General features: G+C 33.5%; 1 non-coding gene across 1 annotated transcript; it reads right to left on the minus strand.

The window, feature by feature from the left end:
• Window positions 1–7,718: 7,718 nt before the first annotated feature.
• Window positions 7,719–7,825, minus strand: LOC128248796 (U6 spliceosomal RNA). The gene has a single exon (XR_008264958.1). It is a non-coding gene; the product is annotated as a U6 spliceosomal RNA (small nuclear RNA).
• Window positions 7,826–20,843: the final 13,018 nt, after the last annotated feature.

Genomic DNA, 20,843 nt, shown 5'->3' on the forward strand with positions numbered 1-20,843 from the left:
TAATATACTCTCACCTAAATGTCATGAACACGTACCTGCTTATTATTATTATTATTATTATTATTATTATTATTATTATTATTATTATTATTATTATTATTATTATTATTATTATTATTATTATTATTATTATTATTATTATTATTATTATTATTATTATTATTTCAGGCGACGAGCTGGCAGAGTCGTTAGCGCGCTAGATGAAATGCCTAGCGGTGTTTCGCCCGTCGCTACGTTCTGAGTTCAGTTTCCACCGAGATCGACTTTTTCCTTTTATCCTTTCGGGGTAGATAAATTAAGGAGCCACGACTACTCCCTCACTCAAGTTTTAGGCCTTGTGCCTATAGTAGAATGATTGTTGTTGTTGTTGTTGTTGTTGTTGTTGTTGTTGTTGTTCTTCTTCTTCTTCTTCTTCTTCTTCTTCTTCTTCTTCTTCTTCTTCTTCTTCTTCTCCATTATTATTATTATTACTATGTTTAAATGCATTTCGTCTGGATCCTAACATTCGGATTTCAAATCACGTTGAACATACTTTTGTCTTTCATACTTTCGAGGTGGTTAATATACAATACCTGTCAAGTTAAATAAATAATAATAATGATAATAATAACATCAGCAAAAAAATACCTTAGGAATGAGAACCCAGTGTTGGGTTCAAAATTCTACCAGGACACCTGAGAGTAAATCAGCCGAAACGTTAAGCCCACAGGCATATAGCGTAATGGTTAAGAACGCGGGCTACTAATCCCAAGATTCCGAGTTCAATTCCAGGCAGTGCCTTGAATAAATAGTAATAATAATAACATCAGCAAAGCAAATTCATTTTCGGTATTTAGTTGTTCCTTCGATTTTCAATTAACTTGTCTTCCCTCATTCTTCATCCCGCGCTTTATAAAACAAAGGCAAGATGCATATTGCGGTTGATTCAGCTCACGGTGTATTCACCACGTATATAAAATGTGTATTACTTATGCTAGAAATCATTGTTAGTATTATCGTCTATATGAATAATTTAGCTCTCCAGCAGCATTTAGCTCTCCAGCTCTAGAAATATAGATAATCAAATAGTCATAAATCTTTTAGTTTGCGTGTTGAAATCATAATATCATATCTTCAGCGATTTAGAATTTGGACTGTTTGTATGTTAATGCCACATAAAATGTCTGTTAGTAATGAAGAACTGAAGGAAAGCAGTCAAATCGGGGTGTCCAGAGTAATGCATTTAATTTGGTTAACTGAAGGCAACTAGCACAAACCTAAAGATTCCTCGAAGATACCTGGTTTGCTGCTTCATCTGTCGAACATTTTGCATTGCGCGTGAGCGCACGCATACACACACATGCACGCTGCACACACACCGAGACACTCAAAGAACAGATAAATCAATCAATCAATCTCTCTCTCTCTCTCTTTATCTCTCTCTCTCTCTCTCTTTATCTCTCTCTCTCTCTCTCTCTCTTTATCTCTCTCTCTCTATCTCTCTCTATCTCTCTCTCTCTCTCTCTCTCTCTCTCTCTCTCTCTCTCTCTCTATATATATATATATATATATATATATATATATATATATATATATATATATATATATATATATATATATATAGGTGAGAAAGTTGGCATGTGAAAGTTGGTATATATATATATATATATATATAAAGATATATATCTTAGCTTTTAGGTCTTACACATTCTTTGGTGCTGTCAGTACAATGAGCAACAAGTTTTCTCTAGACATCCCTATTGCTCGCCTTCCTTCTGGTTCTACGCGTGTCAATTCTCATCGCTATCATATAGTCCTAGAACCTACTGTTCCACGTCTTTCTTGGTCTTCCTCTCAGAACTTTTCCTCCTCCTGGCGTCCTCTGCTTACGTGGCTAGCGTGTCCCTCCTGCAGTAATCGAAGCACGTGGCCAGTAAACCAAATCCACAGCTTAAGTACTAAGTCCTGCGAACTTCCCATGACCTCTTTTCTCTTCACCTCTTTGTTTCTCTCTATCTCCTGGTAAGTGGTGTCCAGGATTGTACGTGGGTAACGTCGATAGAACGCGTCCAACAACTGAAAAATCTTAGCTGTCTTGTTCAGCGTGTGTATGCGTGTGTCTATACCCATACGCTCATACATAAAGACGCACGCGCAAATATATATATATATTCGCCCTGATTGATCGCTAACTCTTAAAGTTTTTTCATTCTCTCTCTGTTTATTTCCCTTTCTATTGAAAAGCGTAGACTCGAAACGTAAAAGAATTTCTCACCTTACCGAACGCCAAACTAATACACCTGATTGGTGTATATACACCTGTGTTCGTCTCTTGTTTTCTGCAAATTCCGACTATATATATATGTATATATATATATATATATATATATATATATATATATATATATATATATATATATATATATATATATATATATATATATATATACATGCATGCACAAACACGCGCTCACACACAGAGACGCGTGCATACACGAAAATATGTCTATCGATCTATCTATCTATCGTTTTTGTCTTTCCCCTATCTTTTTCTCTTTCTCTCTCTGTATATATATATATATATATATATATATATATATATATATATATAGAGAGAGAGAGAGAGAGAGAGAGAGAGAGAGAGAGAGAGAAAGCGAGAGAGAGATACATATATAAATATCCAATGTATTCCTCTTTTACATCCAGCTAGATTTAGAAGCGATTTATTCACCGCCATTTGGATTTCTATGCCATGATATTTAGTATTGTTAGACGGTTTCATAATTTACATATTCATAGAAATAAATAATTTGGTTTGTATTTCTTCAGAGAAACAGTCAAAATCGGATGATAGAGCTGATTATTTTTCATTTTAAGCCAATACCTGCATTCGTTCATATTTAACAGGTGGTTGAACATAGACTCTCACTTTTCCGGTTTCTTGTATGCCGAATATTACCATAATGAAATTCTGGTAATAAAATCTACACCTGTTATATATAAACCGCTTAACAATTACAGATCCGAAGTATCTATTCGCGGCTTTTATTAAATTGATACTCCTTCTGGTCATACGTAATAACATCAGCCGCATCAATTTACTGGCAACAGCAGATATAGTATAAATCTCAGTGATCAAAGAGGAAGCCACTAAATCAAGTTATATATTTTTTTAATATATCTGTCATACACTTATTTGTCAGTCGACATATAAAATTTCCCAAGGCACATGCACAGATATATGATTTTAGCAATGTGTCAACATATTATGCTTAAATCCCATATATCTGTCAAAATAGCATTCATTTCAATAGTTGGTGTGAAGGTTACTTTTTCGACAAAAATAGAAATTTCTCGAGTGCTTCGACCTTTTATTACCAACATGTATTTTCATTTACAGTAACTTTTAATCTGCAATCAAATCACCGTGCTTTAATTAATATTCACATACGTATTTACTTTTGTAGCCATTTGTATATAGTTCCATGACAGCATTTCAACCTCTTCTGTTTGTATATGTGATATCAGGATCAAAGTCCATCCCTTTAGGCTTACGCAGCAGGAACGTACAAATTTACTTTCTCCGCTCTTATCAACATACCTTTATACTTCTAATGTTTTCTGCTTTTATATACACATTGGCGCTACATCCCTGCTCTGAACTGAATATTTTAGCGTCGTTAGCACCCAAGTTAGTTCGCTCATTCCTTTATCTCTACTTTCTAAAGAAAAAAAAATGTTTCCTATCCCACGCTGGATCATTCTCTATGTTATATGCACCACTTTTTGTGTTTTGTTTTTCTTTCTGCTATGCAAGCAATTAGATAGTACCCTTTTTCCAAATCCTCATAACAAGAGGAAGCTTTGATACTATGGTGCTTCTTCTCCAGTGCGTTTTATCTCAACTGCATGCTAAATGGAAAATGTCGGAACTCTGACAACATCAATCTTAATTTAATGGTGATTTTCTTTTGATTTTTTTTCCTCTTAATTACTTTCCCATAGGTTTATGTCCAAAAAAATGAGAAAGGAAAGAAAAAAAAAAACAAACGTTGCTGAGGACTATGAAATGTTTGTATTTCGTATATGTACAAAATACGCGAATGTGTGGGAATATCAAATATCATATAACAAATAACACTGCATACATCCCCAAATATTAGAACGTTTGCAGTTAGGGAAAACGATCAACGAGCGGCAAAAGTTATGTGGTACATAAATATAGATCTCTTGCTTCTGTAGTCTTCACTAGTGAGAATAAATTAACAGAGATCATCCATATATATGCACGTATGTTTGTATGTATATATTTATATATGTATTTGTTATATATATTATACATCACATATATATCATGTTGTGTGTGTGTATATATATATATATATATATATATATATATGATATATATATATCATATGATATATATATATATATATATATATATATATATATATATATATATATATATATATATATATATATATATATATATATATATATATATATATGTATATATATATGTATATATATGTATGTGTATATATATGTAAGTATGTATGTTTGTATGTATATATTTATATATTTATTTGTTATATATATTATACATCATATATATATCATGTTGTGTATATATATATATACATATATATATATATATATATATATATATATATATATATATATATATATATATATATATATATATATCATATGATATATATATATATATATACATATGTATATATATATATGTATATATATGTATGTATCTATATATGTATGTATGTATGTATGTATGTATGTACGTATGTGTGTATGAGTAAACCTCTCACGTCATTATGTTCCATACCTTATTTTTTATGACAAACGTTGGCTTTAATGTGAATGCATTTACAGATAGGAACATAACTGAAGTTATCACTTCTACGGGATCAGAAAACAATGGATAAAAGTGTTAAATGGTAATCGAAATACGCACGCACTGACACACACATACACACACATACTTTAATGCACACACACACACACACACACACACATTAGATGGGTTATACAAACCTACTATAAATATATATAATTATATACGTATGCATGTGTGTGTTGCTGTGTGCGTGTATGTATTTGTATAAGTATATATATATATATATATATATATATATATATATATATATATATATATATATATATATATATATATATATAAATATATATATATATATATATATATAAATATATTTATATATATACATAAATATATTTATATATGTAAAAAACACATACACACTGCGACCCATATGTGTATATATATATATATATATATATATTTATATATATATATATATATATATATATATATATATATATATATATATATATATACATTCATACATATATACATAAATACATACATGTATATATACATACATAAATATATAGATTCATGTATAGTGCCTTAGATGATTGGATAATATCGTGTCCATTGAAATGTAAACGATATCTTTAATAGTTCGATAAATGCACTGGAAAATTATTTTCGTTTAAATATGTCAAATCACCTCCCACCGTGATATAAATTGTTCAGTAAAGCTCTAACGATGAAACAGCTACCTACATGTCTGATAATGTTAATAATGTTACTTAATTGAGGGAAATAAGAGAAGATCAGGTATACAATTTTAAAAAAGAAAAATAAGTATTTCAAATTATTCTCAAAAGAAAATACCGCTGTAATTATAGTCTAAATAGACCTAATGACAATTCTTTGTCTGCTTATAAATGCATTATTCATATCTAAGGATTCTTTTTTAAAAAATGTTTCAGAGACTCTTACACTTAAAGCACAAGTAAAATAGAGCAATATAAATATATATAGTTAAAAATACTGGTTTCGAAAAGCAATACAAATTTATTATATAAAATGGAAAAATGTTAAGAAAGCTAAAAATGTTTTAAATTAAAATATTTAAACATGCACACAAGGCAAAATTAAAGATTTACTATTTCAAAAGAGGTTTTAGTAGAAAAAGAGCTTATGAAAATGTCGGATTAACTTGATGAATTTAATGATTATTTTAAACGTCAGTAGCTTTAACCGTTCATAAACGCATGCAGATGCTATCCTCTCAACAATATTGCTTGTATAGCAGGTTAAATTACATTCTTCTTTCTCTTCCAATGTGTGAGTGGAGTCTTAATGTCAGTGTAAAGGACCAGTTTGAAGTTAGATTACAGTTCTGTGGCATGACGATTTGAGTTACGTTCAACATGGCCATTAAGTTGTGTTGATCGAGGTTAATCTAAGTAAAGAAAAACGCATCGCTGATCTGTCGTGAGAATTGGTTTTCTAATTTAAGCATTTGATTGAAAAGCGACTGAAGAGAAAATGGAGAGAGAAAATAAGAAACAAAGAACAAGAGAGAAAGAGAAAGGGGAGCAAGAGGGAGAGAGAGGTGGAGAGCGAAAGGGAGAGAGGGAGAGAGGGAGAGAGGGAGAGAGAAAGATGGGAGAGGGAAAGAGAGAAAGTGAGAGAGAGAGAGTGAGAGAGAGTGAGAGAGAGTGAGAGAGCGAGAGAGCGAGAGGGAGAGGCTGTTAAGTTATTAACCAAAATAGATATGTGATGGGAAATAATTATTAATTATAATTAGCTCTAATGATTTGCATCGTCATTATAATTAAGTTATCCGACCAGTAAATCAAGCAACACGTAAATTGAAATATAAAGGAAAAGACAAATAAGGGAGGGGGGGGGGGAATCTAAACTCTGATAAGATATGCTGCTATATCTAGTGACGATACATTCTATACATTTTAGCTAAAATACTTCACAACATCAATGCGTCCTTTCAGAGCTCTGTAATATGAAAACACAGGACGGTTTGCCTTCGTCAGACTTAATATCGAGCAGCACACACGCACATACAAAGACAAACATATACACATATCTGAGTTCATATATATATATATATATGCAACAAACTTAAAGCTGTGTGATGCACTCAACAGTATTAGGTCTGTTGTTGTTGTAGTCGAGGGTTCCAGTTGATCCGATCAACAGAACAGCCTGCTCGTGAAATTAACGTGCAAGTGGCTGATCACTCCACAGACACGTGTACCCTTAACGTAGTTCTCGGGGATATTCAGCGTGACACATAGTGACAAGGCTGGCCCTTTGAAATACAGGTACAACAGAAACAGGAAGAAAGAGTGAGAGAAAGTTGTGGTGAAAGAGTACAGCAGGGTTCGCCACCCCCCCCCCCCCCTGCCGGAACCTCGTGGAGCATTAGGTGTTTTCACTCAATAAACACTCACAACGCCCGGTCTAGGAATCGAAGCAGCGAGCCAACGACCGCGTGTCCGCTGCCCTAACCACTGGGCCATTGCGCCTCCACAATAGGTCTGTATAGATAAATATATTCCATTAAATGGTGGACGATCTTCCGTCGTTACCATCAGTTTCGTGCAGGCTTGTATTCAAATTTACACAAGCACATGTGCACTACACACTTTTTCTCACACACATGCATTCGAATACTAAAACACACGCACATATACACACAAATACACATATACACACATAGAATCAATTGAAATCATGTTGGATTTACAAAAGATTTCAAGGTTTTATCGCTTAATTAACGTTAAATAGGATTAGTGGTGATTATTAGCTCGTTTACAAAAATGAAACATTGAATGGAACAGTGAATGGAAAGTCAAACGAAGGAGTTTTTTTTTTCTATATTATATTTATGAAACGCTTCACGAATTTGCGTGTCATCCTTGCGCAGGGGCCATGCTAACCTTCTCTGTATCGTTTCCATTTTAGAATATGTACTGCCGTAGCTATTACCAAATGCGAGGGTTTATAATAGATGAGATATACTGAGTGATTTACGAATTATTGACAATAATTTCAATTTTGAAGTCATTGAGATTCGGGAACGCAGTTTTAATCGTAACGAATTGCAAAGCGATAAAGAAATTGAAAGTCAATCAGTTGGCATACCATATAACTTGTATTACTGATACGAATAAATTTACACTGATATGTCTTCAAACATAATTGATATATTAATAATTGTGATATGAAATTTAGATAGTTCATGACGTAAGTTATGCGTTACCGCAATGAAAATAATATTTAATAATCTTATAGAATATAATCATGTTACAGTTCATCGACTACGATAATAGAGAGACGGTAAAGGTCAGTGATCAAGTCGCCGTGGTGCGATGAAACGTTTTACACTTCGTAGTAAACAAGGGTATTAATAAATAAATGAAAAGGTAACAATATCGTTTTTAGTTTTTCAAATGTCAAAAATTTGTCTTCGAAGATATAATTGTAATTTATCGCTTAGTATTCTAGCAAAGTTTATTATGGGGAATGAATACACATAAACATTAAAAAAAAATCTTTTTCATCTTATACTTATTTTATCATATATGGTTTATAGTCGAGTTAATAATTTTGTTGTGCTGGCTCAGTTGCGTTCTTTTTCTTCTGTAATTCCTTTATACTGCTATTATGAACGGAAATTACAAATAATTTCTTATAAATAAAAAATTCCAAAGAGGTTGAAAAGAAGACCGATGAAGTCAAACTTCAAATAACGCAAGTCCAATAAAAAAAAATCCTTTAACCTTGTAGTAAAAAATGATTTTTATGTAGAAAAATATATTGAATAGCGAGTAAATATGATCTGAACAAAAAAAATAATTGCAAGGAGACCATCATCACAGGGGAAAGCAACAATATTATCATTCAACGCACAAAAGAGAAGCAAATTTCCCATGCATAACAGCAAATTGTAAGAAAATATGGTAAAATAGAAGCCAGAGTGTGTCTAATTTAATATTCATATGAAAAAAAAAAAAGCGATCTTGAAACTAACTGAAAATAACTGAAAACGGATGAAATAATAAAATCTGAACTCTTTCCTTCGTTACGCACGAGAAGCTGTATTTATCAAATTCCCAGTCACGGATAGATAGTAGAGTAATGGCGGATATTTTAAAACAACAACACGAGTATACTTTCTTTCATTCTGTGAGAAATTATATAATATGTTGTGTGACGATAGTGACGATATTTTCTGCTCTACGTCACGTGGGAACTTTAAGGAGCCACTTACATTAATGTATAGGCAAACGAGATGTACTGAAATCCATAAATTTTTCTATATTTAAAGCACCAGAATCTAATGTCGATCCCAAATCATGCAAAGCGATTCTTCAAACCGTCCCTTTAAACATTAAGTATTTAAGCGGTTTTTAACGTACTATAAAATAGAATATCAGCTGAGGAATGGGATCGATCCATTTAATCATATTCTTTCTCTGTTCTCTTTTTTTTCACTTTACACAATGGTCTGTCGTTGGACGATTCCAGTAGCATATTATTTTTCTACGAGATAAATTTGTTATCCCATTCTCAACACTTTATCATCTCTGGAGAAAGAGAGACTATGTGTAACCCACCACAAACCACCATAGAGTTATTCCCCCAGGGCTGGGGGGGGGTGTTGAACGAGGATGTGATAAAGTTTTCTCATAGTAAATTCACAAAATAGCGGATTCTGTAACAGAGGAAGAAGGGAAGACAAGTAGATAGATAGATAAATAAACAGATAGAGAGATAGGGTAGGAAGGGAGAGAACCAACGAAATAGAAAGGGAGAGAATGGAGCGATGAGAATTATCGAACCCAGTAGGTGACTTTTAGTTTATTTATTGACCCGGAAAGGTTGAAAGGGAAAAGGTGGCCATACCGAGTTTGAACTCAGAGTGTAGAGATTCGGGACAAATACTCCAACGTACTATATCCAATGCTCTAGCGACTTTGCTAGTTCGCCTTATAATCTGAAGTTATTAACGCGATACTCCTTTGATATTATATGTATTTATGGTATGATACGTATCTTTGATATTATATATATGTGTGTTTGTGTGTGTGTGTGTGTGTGTGTGTGTGTGTGTGTGTGTGTATGTGTGTGTGTGTGTGTATGTGTGTGCGTGTGTGGCTCCGTGCATATACACTATTTCTTTCATGAAGGACATTCACTGGAAGACAAAACAAATTTAGCTCTTGCTGCAATATTCTATTGAAGATCTGAACATTATTTTGCATTCCTTTCAAGCTCTTTTCTATTTCTTTTATGTAATATAACACCTCAATCCACTAAATCATGTGCTCTTTAATCTCAGTCCTGGGAATATGGCATACTACAAAAGATACATAGCTGTGTGGCGAACGGTTATACGTGCGTTCATATATAAAACACATATTTATAAGGAAAAAAAGTAACTCATCAGTCAATACATATAAAATTTAAGAACACATGTATATTATGCATATGTTGGAGAGGCCTATTACCCCCGCCTAACATATGAATAACATTCCTAGCGGTCGAGCGCCCATCACTGATGAGACTAAGGAAAGTCGAAATCACGTTATGGAGTGGTCTTGGCACTGAAGTTAATGGAGATTATCTCTCAATATTAATACTGCCTCTGTCGCTAATATATATATAGTTATGCTATATTCTATTAAGAACGTAGTAGATTACAGTATAAAGCTCGTCAACATTCAGATTCACCCCGTGCTATCCAGTAGTAGTATTATGCGAACTTCCAGGTTCATGTTAGGCATCTGTCGCATGCGAGTATATATTTGAAAAAATTGGAGTCAACAAGAAGGAATACAGATGGGAATTTATTTTTTGATCATTACAATTGTTTCCACGCAACGTCGTTCTCCAGGAAAAGTACGAAGCGTAGAAACGATTGTAGTGATTGAGAGATAAATGCCCATCCGTAGCCCTTCTTGTCGACTCCAATTTTTTAATTATTTTTTCAATGAATATATATATATATATATAATCAGTTGTCAACCTACACGTGTTTATGGAGATCGGTCCTTTATTCTTTTATTCTTTTATTTGTTTCAGTCATTTCACTGCGGCCATGCTGGAGCACTGCCTTTAGTGAAACAAATCGACCCCAGGACTTATTCTTTGTTAGCCTAGTACTTGCTCTATCGCTCTCTTTTGCCGAACCGCTAAGTTACGGGGACATAAACACACCAGCATCGGTTGTCAAGCGATGTTGGGGGGACAAGTACACATACACACACACATATATACGACGGGCTTCTTTCAGTTTCCGTCTACCAAATCCACTCACAAGGCTTTGGTCGGCCCGACGCTATAGTAAAAAACACTTGCCCAAGGTGCCACGCAATGGGACTGAACACGGAACCACGTGGTAAGTAAGCAAGCTACTAACTACATATATATAAAATAATATAAATAATTTATATGCATACGCATATATATACATACTTATACACACACACACACACACACACACACATATATATATATATATATATATATATATATATATATATATATATATATATATATATATATATATATATATATATATGCGTATGCATATATACTGCTCTATGTACATAGACACTCTCCCGATCCGCTCACTTTTTGACCTAGTGGCGAACCAGATTGTGTTTGCTAGAGAAATGGAAAGAGAGAAAGTACGAGAGAGAGAGAGAAAGAGAGAGAGAGAGAGAGAGAGAGAGAGAGAGAGAGAGAGAGAGAGAGAGAGGAAAACAGAGAGAGTTAAAAACGTAGAGGAAGACACAGAGCTGCACCAGCATACAGCTGATACTCATTTTCTTCTCTGTTGATGGGAACAATGTGAACGGTTAGGTGACAGTCAAGACGTAGTATCTGGTCTAGGAATTGAATCCACAATATTGTGAACTTAGGCAATCACTCTAGCTCTCAGGTTACACACACCTTCAGATAGACACACACACACACACACACATGCCCGCGCGCACACACATACATACACCCACGCACACACACACACACACACACACACACACACAAACACACACACACATATAAATATTAGTCGACCGATTTTTTGTTAAGCCCGGTACTTCTTCTAGCTGTCTCTGACGCTGAACTGCTACATAAGTGTGACGTAAAAACACAAAACATGTGTCAGACGATAGAGCGGGCCAAACACAGAGACAAAGACGCTCAAACACACATACACACATACACACGCACACACGCACACATACTCACACACATACGCACACAGGCACACACGCACACACGCACGCACACACACGCACGCACACACACACACACAAACAGACACACACACACACACACACGCACAAACACACACACACATATGAAGGGCTTCTCGCAGTCTCCGTTAACCAAATCCACTGACGAGACTTTCGTAGGGCCGAGGTTACATAGAATAAACTTCTGAAACATACATACATACCTACATATATCTATATATCATTGCTAGTATGCATAACTGTCGTAAGTAAAAGACATTTCTTTTTCAGAAAACGAAAAATAGTTTCATCATTCCTTAGCAAAAATGTTGTACTACACTTTGACAAATTTTGATATCTTGGCATTTAAAGTCGTTGGAGATATGTTAGTTTGACGAAAAGAACTGGCTATTGTAAGCAAAAATAATATTGAAAAAGAGCGCATTTGGCGAACTTTGGACACACGACAGTTTAACATAAAAGCAACTATATATATATATATATTAGCAAATATCTGTATATACAAAGTATGTTGTAATTATCCATATGACAAATATGCCAGTATGCAAGTGTATAAGATAGCTGCTGAGAGAGAATGTGGAGGAAAGAAGAAAATTAGAACAATTTATAGTTAAATGAAAGCTGCAATTGTAGCATGCTTTATCTAATGAATTTTAATTCTCGATAATTTTTCTTGATGTTTCTGACACAAATTCCTTGTAAAACATAAATGAGTATTCGTGGAAAGTGAAAGTTATATTGAATATAAATGATCAGAACGGGTTGATGGGTGATATAATAAAAAAAAAATAAGGGATGGAAAATGATAGTATTTGTAAGAAAACAAAACATAAAAGTTTTATTGGGATTGTACGTGTATTGAATATCTATATTTCTGCAATTGGATCATATAAATCGTTGTTCTGATACATGGCTTAACGCTTCCATTTTTATCAATATATAACTAACTCTTTGTATGTGTCTCATATATATATATACACACAGAGACATATATATATATATATACGTACATACATACATACATACATACATACATACATACATACATACATACATAAATACATATGCATGGATGCATAAATGTGACAGAGAGAAAAGGAGGGGGAGGAAAACGCAGAAAAATTATATATATATATATATATATATATATATATATATATATGTCATCCACTGATAGATAGATAGATAGATAGATAGATAGATAGATAGATAGATAGATAGATAGATAGATAGATAGATAGATAGATAGACAGACAGATAGATAGATAGATAGATAGATAGATAGATAGATAGTAGATAAATAGATAGATAGATAGATAGATAGATAGATAGATAGATAGACAGAGAGACAGAGAGACACAGAGAGAGAGAGAGAGAGAGAGAGAGAGAGAGAGAGAGAGAGAAAAGCAGAGCAGAATAATAAAAGGAATGAGACAGAAAATAGATGAGAAAAAAAAGGGAAAGAAGGGAAGTAGGTGAAAGATGCAAAGAAAGTTTTACGTTAGATTACTGTGAATCAAATTACTGAAATATTACTATGTGATTAGATTCTTACCTAATGCATAATTGTCTGAGAGTTTCCTATTACATCTCTCTGTTTTCTATTACTAAAATTCCATTTGAATATTTAGCATTTCCTTTCGTGTGAAATATCTGGCGTTTACGTTAATTTTCTGTCTACTTTATTTTTGCTTTATTGTTATTTTTACTATTATTACTACTACTATTTTTTCATCCTGGTTGTTTTTTCATATTCACAAGCTGATACTGCGCTTATGTGAAGCGTTTTACTGTGTAGCCTTAGCTCATGTAATACTAGGTAGCGTCATAAACTGAATCCGATATCGGATGTACTTCATGTCGGAACATGTCAAAATTCCTTTTGTTTGAACAACAGATAAATACTTCATCATTTCAGTGCTGACATTTTGAAGGAAATTATATACTTAACACAGTGATAACGTATATAAATATTCATATACATACACACATACATGCATACATATGTACGTATATATGTATATATATATGTGTGTGTGTGTGTGTGTGTGTGTGTGTGTGTGTGTGTGTGCACGCGCGCACAGAAGCATACAGTACACACACATACCTACGTGTGCATGCATATGTGTGTGAGTGTAATATACATGATTAATATATAGATTTATATATGTACATACAAACATAGACATACATATATAATTACAAAATAAGTATGTGTATGTGTGCGTGTGTGTGTGTGTGTGTGTGTGTGTGTGCATAGACAGATATACATTTACGTACATAGGTAGATATACGCATATATATGGAAATACATAAATGCAGATATGCATACGTGCATTTTTATACGAAAATCAACCAAGTTTATTCATCGGAGATAAATTGTTTGTCACGGAGAAATGATAGTTTAAAACTACTTTGATTCTGGATACTTTGAATGTATAAGGTCATTCGTTTTTAATTTAGTGTGTTGCATGGATGTGTGCAGCACAAATGATTCTCTTCTGCAACTCCTTGGTTTACACAATATCACTTGTACAACTGATGATGTCATACTTCTTTTTGAGGTCCATCATTTTGATGAGATTTTGAAAATTTCTGACTATGACGTCATGTCGCTCATTGTTATACTATTTATGGAGAAGCTTTTCATTCAAGTGTTTCTGACGAAGTTGCAGCTGCAGGTGTTGAAGAGATGTGGTTTTCTATAATCTTTGATATTTGTTGTAGACTCGTGAGTTCGTACATGCATGCAAGACGCATATCCCCCAGAACTAAGTCGACAATACACAACAGTCCTCTTCCTACGCCTCCATCGTTATTCATACTGTGTCTAAGACGAACCCCTATGCAATATTTTTGCATGTATTTATGTATAGCGAACATTCACGTTCAACCTCACCATATCAACAACATTTTGCAAAAGTAGCACCTTAGCTTATCGATAGCATATTGCTAGAGTAGTATCTTAACTCATCAACGCCGTATTGCTGGAATAAACCTTCGTACTGCTGCAAATCATTAAAATAATTATTACGTACCATGAAGTAGCAGGCATAAAAATCTATGCGTGACGCAGATTTTGCTTTATAAATGTGTAAAATTCGAAATTAGTTTCTATAATAACCACATACAAAATGTAGAATAAACGCATCACAATATGTGGATGTTTCTATCATTATTGTCGTCCAAGAGTTTTACCATATTCCTGCTCACTTATAGTCAAAGCAACATTATTCCAAGTCGGTTCGTTAAACCGACCAGACTATCCTTATTGTTGCCACTTATGTAGATCATTCACTTACTGATGGTCTAAATTCGAGGCAATTCAATATGCCTATTCAAAATTTTTATATCATAATTTAAGTATATTTCATCAGCTGGAGCCGCATTCTATAAAGTCTAGCTGCGTCAGATGACCATAAAAGTTTATTCCTATCGTGCAACTCGACCATATTTAGTTGTTGCTAGAGTAACGTATTAAAAGAGTAATGTGACAAATGAGTTACATATTGACTGCGTAACTTAAATTAGGTGAACAATTATTTGAAAGAGCGATAATGAAAATGATACAAGAAAATTAATTTTATAAGGATAGCTGAAGTAAATAAAAATTAACAAATATAACGAATGGCGAATTTTGGATCGGAAAACTCCGTGGACATTAAGAAATCAAATGAACAACGGATTGAGTTCATTGGTTTCAAAAAGGTAAAGAAATAATTATAGTAGCTTAAAGAAATGATTAATCTAGATTGTAATTCAAACATATGGGTGATGGTTTAATTGAAATTATTCAAATGAAGTAATTCTACGGTGTTGAATCAGAATATGCATGGTATTCCGAAGCTTGCGTGACATAGGTAGATAGGTATGCTCACCCCCACCCCCATATATATATATATATATATATATATATATATATATATATATATATATATATATATATATATATATATACGTATACACACACACATGTATATATGCTTGTGTGTTTGTATGTGTGCATGTGCATGCGAGCAAGTGTGGTTATGAGCGTGGCTATATATATATATATATATATAAATATATATATATATATAATTAACAGAATGAGATAAAAATCCAAGGCTGTGAAAGATTTCAGAACATTTATAATTAGAAGGTCTTACAGCTGTTTCCGGGATATTTTATATCCCCTTCATCGGAGACGGTGTGAGAAATTGGTTAAGTAACAGTTATTCTAGATAAGATATGAAATAGAAAGTGAAGTGGAGGAATGAAAATAGACGTGAGATATGCAGGGATATTGTATCAGAACTACAGATACAATATCCCTGCATATCTCACGTCTACTTCCATTCCTCCACTTCACTCTCTATTTCATATCTTATCTAGAATAACTATTTCTTAACCATTTTCTCACACCGGCTCCAGTGAAGGGATATATAAATTATCCCGGAAACCGCGGTAAGACCTTCTATTTATAAATGTTCTGAAATCTTTCATAGGCTTGGATTTTTATCTCATTCTGTTAATTTATATATATATATATATATATATATACACATACTGCTGATATATGACCTACGTTGGACTCGTCATTCGCATAATCACCGAACCTGGATCTTAGTCTGTCCATAGCACTTACTCAGCTTTACCTGACACTTTTGAGTCTTGCTGACACCATTACCTCTCATAACACCCCCCCCCCCACACACACACACACATATTTATATATATATATATAGATAGATAGATAGATAGATATATAGATAGATAGATAGATAGATAGATAGATAGATAAATAGATAGATAGAAAGAAAGATAGATAGATAGATAGATAGATAGATAGATAGATAGATAGATAGATAGATAGATAGACCTTAGGACAAATAATGTGTTGCAATAGGATAGAGTGCTCTATGTACAAGCAAAGTATAATTAGTATAATCAATCAATCGATATCAAAATGTATCCTCAGACGCTTTATGTATAAAGGAATGGAACGTTGTGAATTCGGTCGTTTTTTTCTGTACGATGTTCCCGCTAATGAGTTGGGCTGAATCGACGGAACAAAGGTTTGTTCAAAGTGAAGAAGAGATACCCGCATTGATTTTGATTGATTTTGGATATATTTACATATATATATATATATATATATATATATATATATATATATATATATATATATATATATATATATATATATATATATATATATATATTCCCACACACACACACTCTTGAGAAACTTCCCTGTGACAAATTATCTGTATATGTATACATGAACACACACATACACTCATGTACCAAGAGTTATATATACGTGTGTGTGTGTGTATGTGTGTGTGTGTGCGTGTGTACCTACATACGTATACATACACACATACATATCTATATACATACATATATGCACACACACATACACACACATATACACATATACATAGGGTTATATAACGTTCCTTCTGCGCAGCAGCTCATTCGTATGTGTTTATAAGCTAGGACGAATATATGTTGTATCAGTTTGCCTTTGTTCTTATATGTGTGAGTATACATATTCGATATATACGTGTGTGTGTGTGTGTGATTTGGACAGTCTGCAACGTGCTATTTTACAGCGTCTACCATTAGAGTTGTATATCAAAGTCGTTCGCACTAATACTAGTCGTCAGTTAAATGGCAGAAAGATCAAACCTGAAATTTGATTAATACCTTTGTGTCATTGTTGCATTTCTTTAACTTCAAAAATGACTCACCTTTGCAAGCATCACTGAATAGACATTTATCTCTTCCATGGTATGAAACTGATTAACTAGGCCATCTATTTTAGCTGTGCGAGATATTGACTTGTTTTATGTAGGCGCAGAAAATGAGAAGTTACTTTTCTCACACGCAGTGTAATTCTGATCGGCTATCATATATATTGTCCAGTAAATAGAGATCAAATGCACAATGCTGCAAGCATGTGTATAGGATTTTTCTTTAATCGATAAAAGAATTCAATTCCGTCCTAATGATCTAAATCACTTTTTTTTTTCTCAATTCAGAAATAAACATGCAGATACACGTATGAATTTGACATAATGAAAGCAATATAATTGTACATACAGATGCATGCAGAGTTATGAATGTGTGAATGGCAGTCTTTATTGAAAAGTGAAGCTTGGGTTATTAGAGGTAAATCAAATGTTTTGTAGGAGACACTCCCTGAAGAAAATCTCTATCGCGGAAGTTAAAATTAGTCGCATTATATCTAATCTCTCAACGGAATTTCTATATAAAGGAAACAGAAATAGTTCTAATATTGAAATCTTCTCATTATTTGATAATTACTTCAGTTTAAAGCTTGTATATTTTTATTCAAATTAATAGGAATAGTTTGTTGGGAAAATAGCTACAAGCGATTACTCTATTCCGTTGGGCAATTTAGTTAACATACGATATTATTATGTCTCAAACTGTGTAACAACAAATAAACAAAAGTAGCTTTAACTAATGTAGCAATTTACGTGGCAATATAGATTCTACATGAAAGGTTATGTGTTGGTATTCATCTAGTATCTATAAACCACAGTATGTGTGTATATTATAACTAACGGATACAGTTTCACAATTTTCAACCGATTTTCACCTAACCTTACACACACACTACTTATGTCCCGAGGATTGTCATGCACTATAACAGAGCTCCCGCGTAAATAGACGTAAAGGGACATAGTTTTTGTATGTAGTGTCTTCCATTCGTTTCTAATTTTTTTATAAAAGTGAAAGGGTTTTGTCTAATTATTTCCACTGTCCACCAGAGACGGTGATTAAATTAACTAGGAACACTGAACGCATACATTTCCACAATTCTCAACCAATTTTCACCAAACTATACATACTTTCTCCCAAGGATGGTCATGCACTATAACATTTTGCCAGAGCTCCCGCGTGAAGGGATATAAATGGACATAGTTTTTTGGTATGTAGCGTCTTTATATTTCTTTTAATCTTATTATAAAAAATGAAAGAATTTTGTCTATTTATTTCGACTGTCCACCTGCGACGTTTATTACAGGAACACTGTACGTGATGAATATCCAATAGCAAACAATCTTAATCGCCATATTTAAACTGCATTAAACTCTAGCAAACTTTCATTTACCTATTCTCAGTTGCTTTAAAGGTAATGTTCCCTGCCCTCTCTTCTATTTGTTGATACTTTGTTTACCTACCAATGCTTTGTTTTACTTCAAGGATGCTTATTTACCCAACCATTATGATATTTCGAACCGTTGTCCATTGTTTCAAATACGTTTTAGCATTGTCGTTCTAGCCTTTTTTAAGCAGGGGTCGATAAATTAAGTACCAGTTACGACGATGTAATCGACTTAATCCCTTTGTCTGTCTTTGTTTGTCCCTTCTATGTTTATCCCCTTGTGGTCAATAAAGAAATAAGAAACGTTAGCACGCCGGGCGAAATGCTTTACGTTCTGAGTCTTTACGTTTTGAGTTCAAATTCCGCCGAGGTCAACTTTGCCTTTCATCCTTTCAGGGTCGATCTAATCGACTGGCCCCCTCCACCAAAATTTTGAGCCCTAGAGTAGAAAGAATATTTTCTCATTAGTCGTTTTTTTACAGTTTATTTTGGACAATATTGTTCTAAAATTCTATTTCGACTTTTTTAGTTAGTCACGGTTTCAATTTCAGTAAGTGAAAAGATTTACTGCCTGAGTTATCCTTTATATACTGGTTGAATTCATGTAAACTTTACCAGCAAATTTATTATTTTGTTTTTTGTCTGTTAAATTAATATACCTGTATTCAAGTGATACTATCAGCACACAGGCTCATACGCATACGCACACGTATATGTGTACCTCATATATGCATACACATATATGTACACACATGTATATACACTTTCATTACTTAAGAATATATTCAGAATCTCATCTAAAAACAATTATTATATTTGAACATATTCTTTTATTCGTTTACTTGTTTCAGTAATTTCACTGCGGCCTTGCTGGAGCAGCACCTTTAGTCGAGAGAATCAACCCCAGGACTTATTCTTTGTTAGTCTAGTACTTATTCTATCGGACTCTTTTGCCGGTCCGCTAAGTTACGGAGATGTAAACACACCAGCATTGGTTGTCAATCAATGTCTGGGGGACAAACACAGACACACAAACACACACGCACACACACACACACACACACACACACACACACACACACACACACACACACACACACACACACACACACACACACACACACATATATATATATATATATATAAACGACGGACTTCTTTCAGTTTCCGTCTTTCATATCCACTCACAAGGCTTTGGTCGGCCCGATGCTATAGTAGAAGTCACTGGCCGAAGGTGCCTCGCAGTGGGACTGAATCCGGAACCATGTGGCTGGTAAGCAAGCTACTTACCACACAGTCACTCCTGCGCCTGTGGGGGAATTTGTTATGGAGATCATCTGTTGTATTATAATTACAATTATTTCCAAAGCTGATAATTTTTTAGGACTCTTCTATAAATCCTGATATATGATAAGATGCTGAGTTGCCTGACATTAATATATCTAGTATAGATATGTTTTCAAATCTGAATATACGGCAAATGTTGTATTATCATCTGTTCTAAGTTTATCACCAATTAAGTTTTCTAACAGACATTTTAGAAAGGTACCATTTACGTTTAACATTACCAAATAAATCTTTGGTGTCTTTCACGGAATCCACTCTGCGTTACTGT

This window comes from Octopus bimaculoides, chromosome 9 (genome assembly GCF_046866305.1).
Source record: "Octopus bimaculoides isolate indiv1 chromosome 9, ASM4686630v1, whole genome shotgun sequence".
NCBI lineage: Eukaryota > Metazoa > Mollusca > Cephalopoda > Octopoda > Octopodidae > Octopus > Octopus bimaculoides.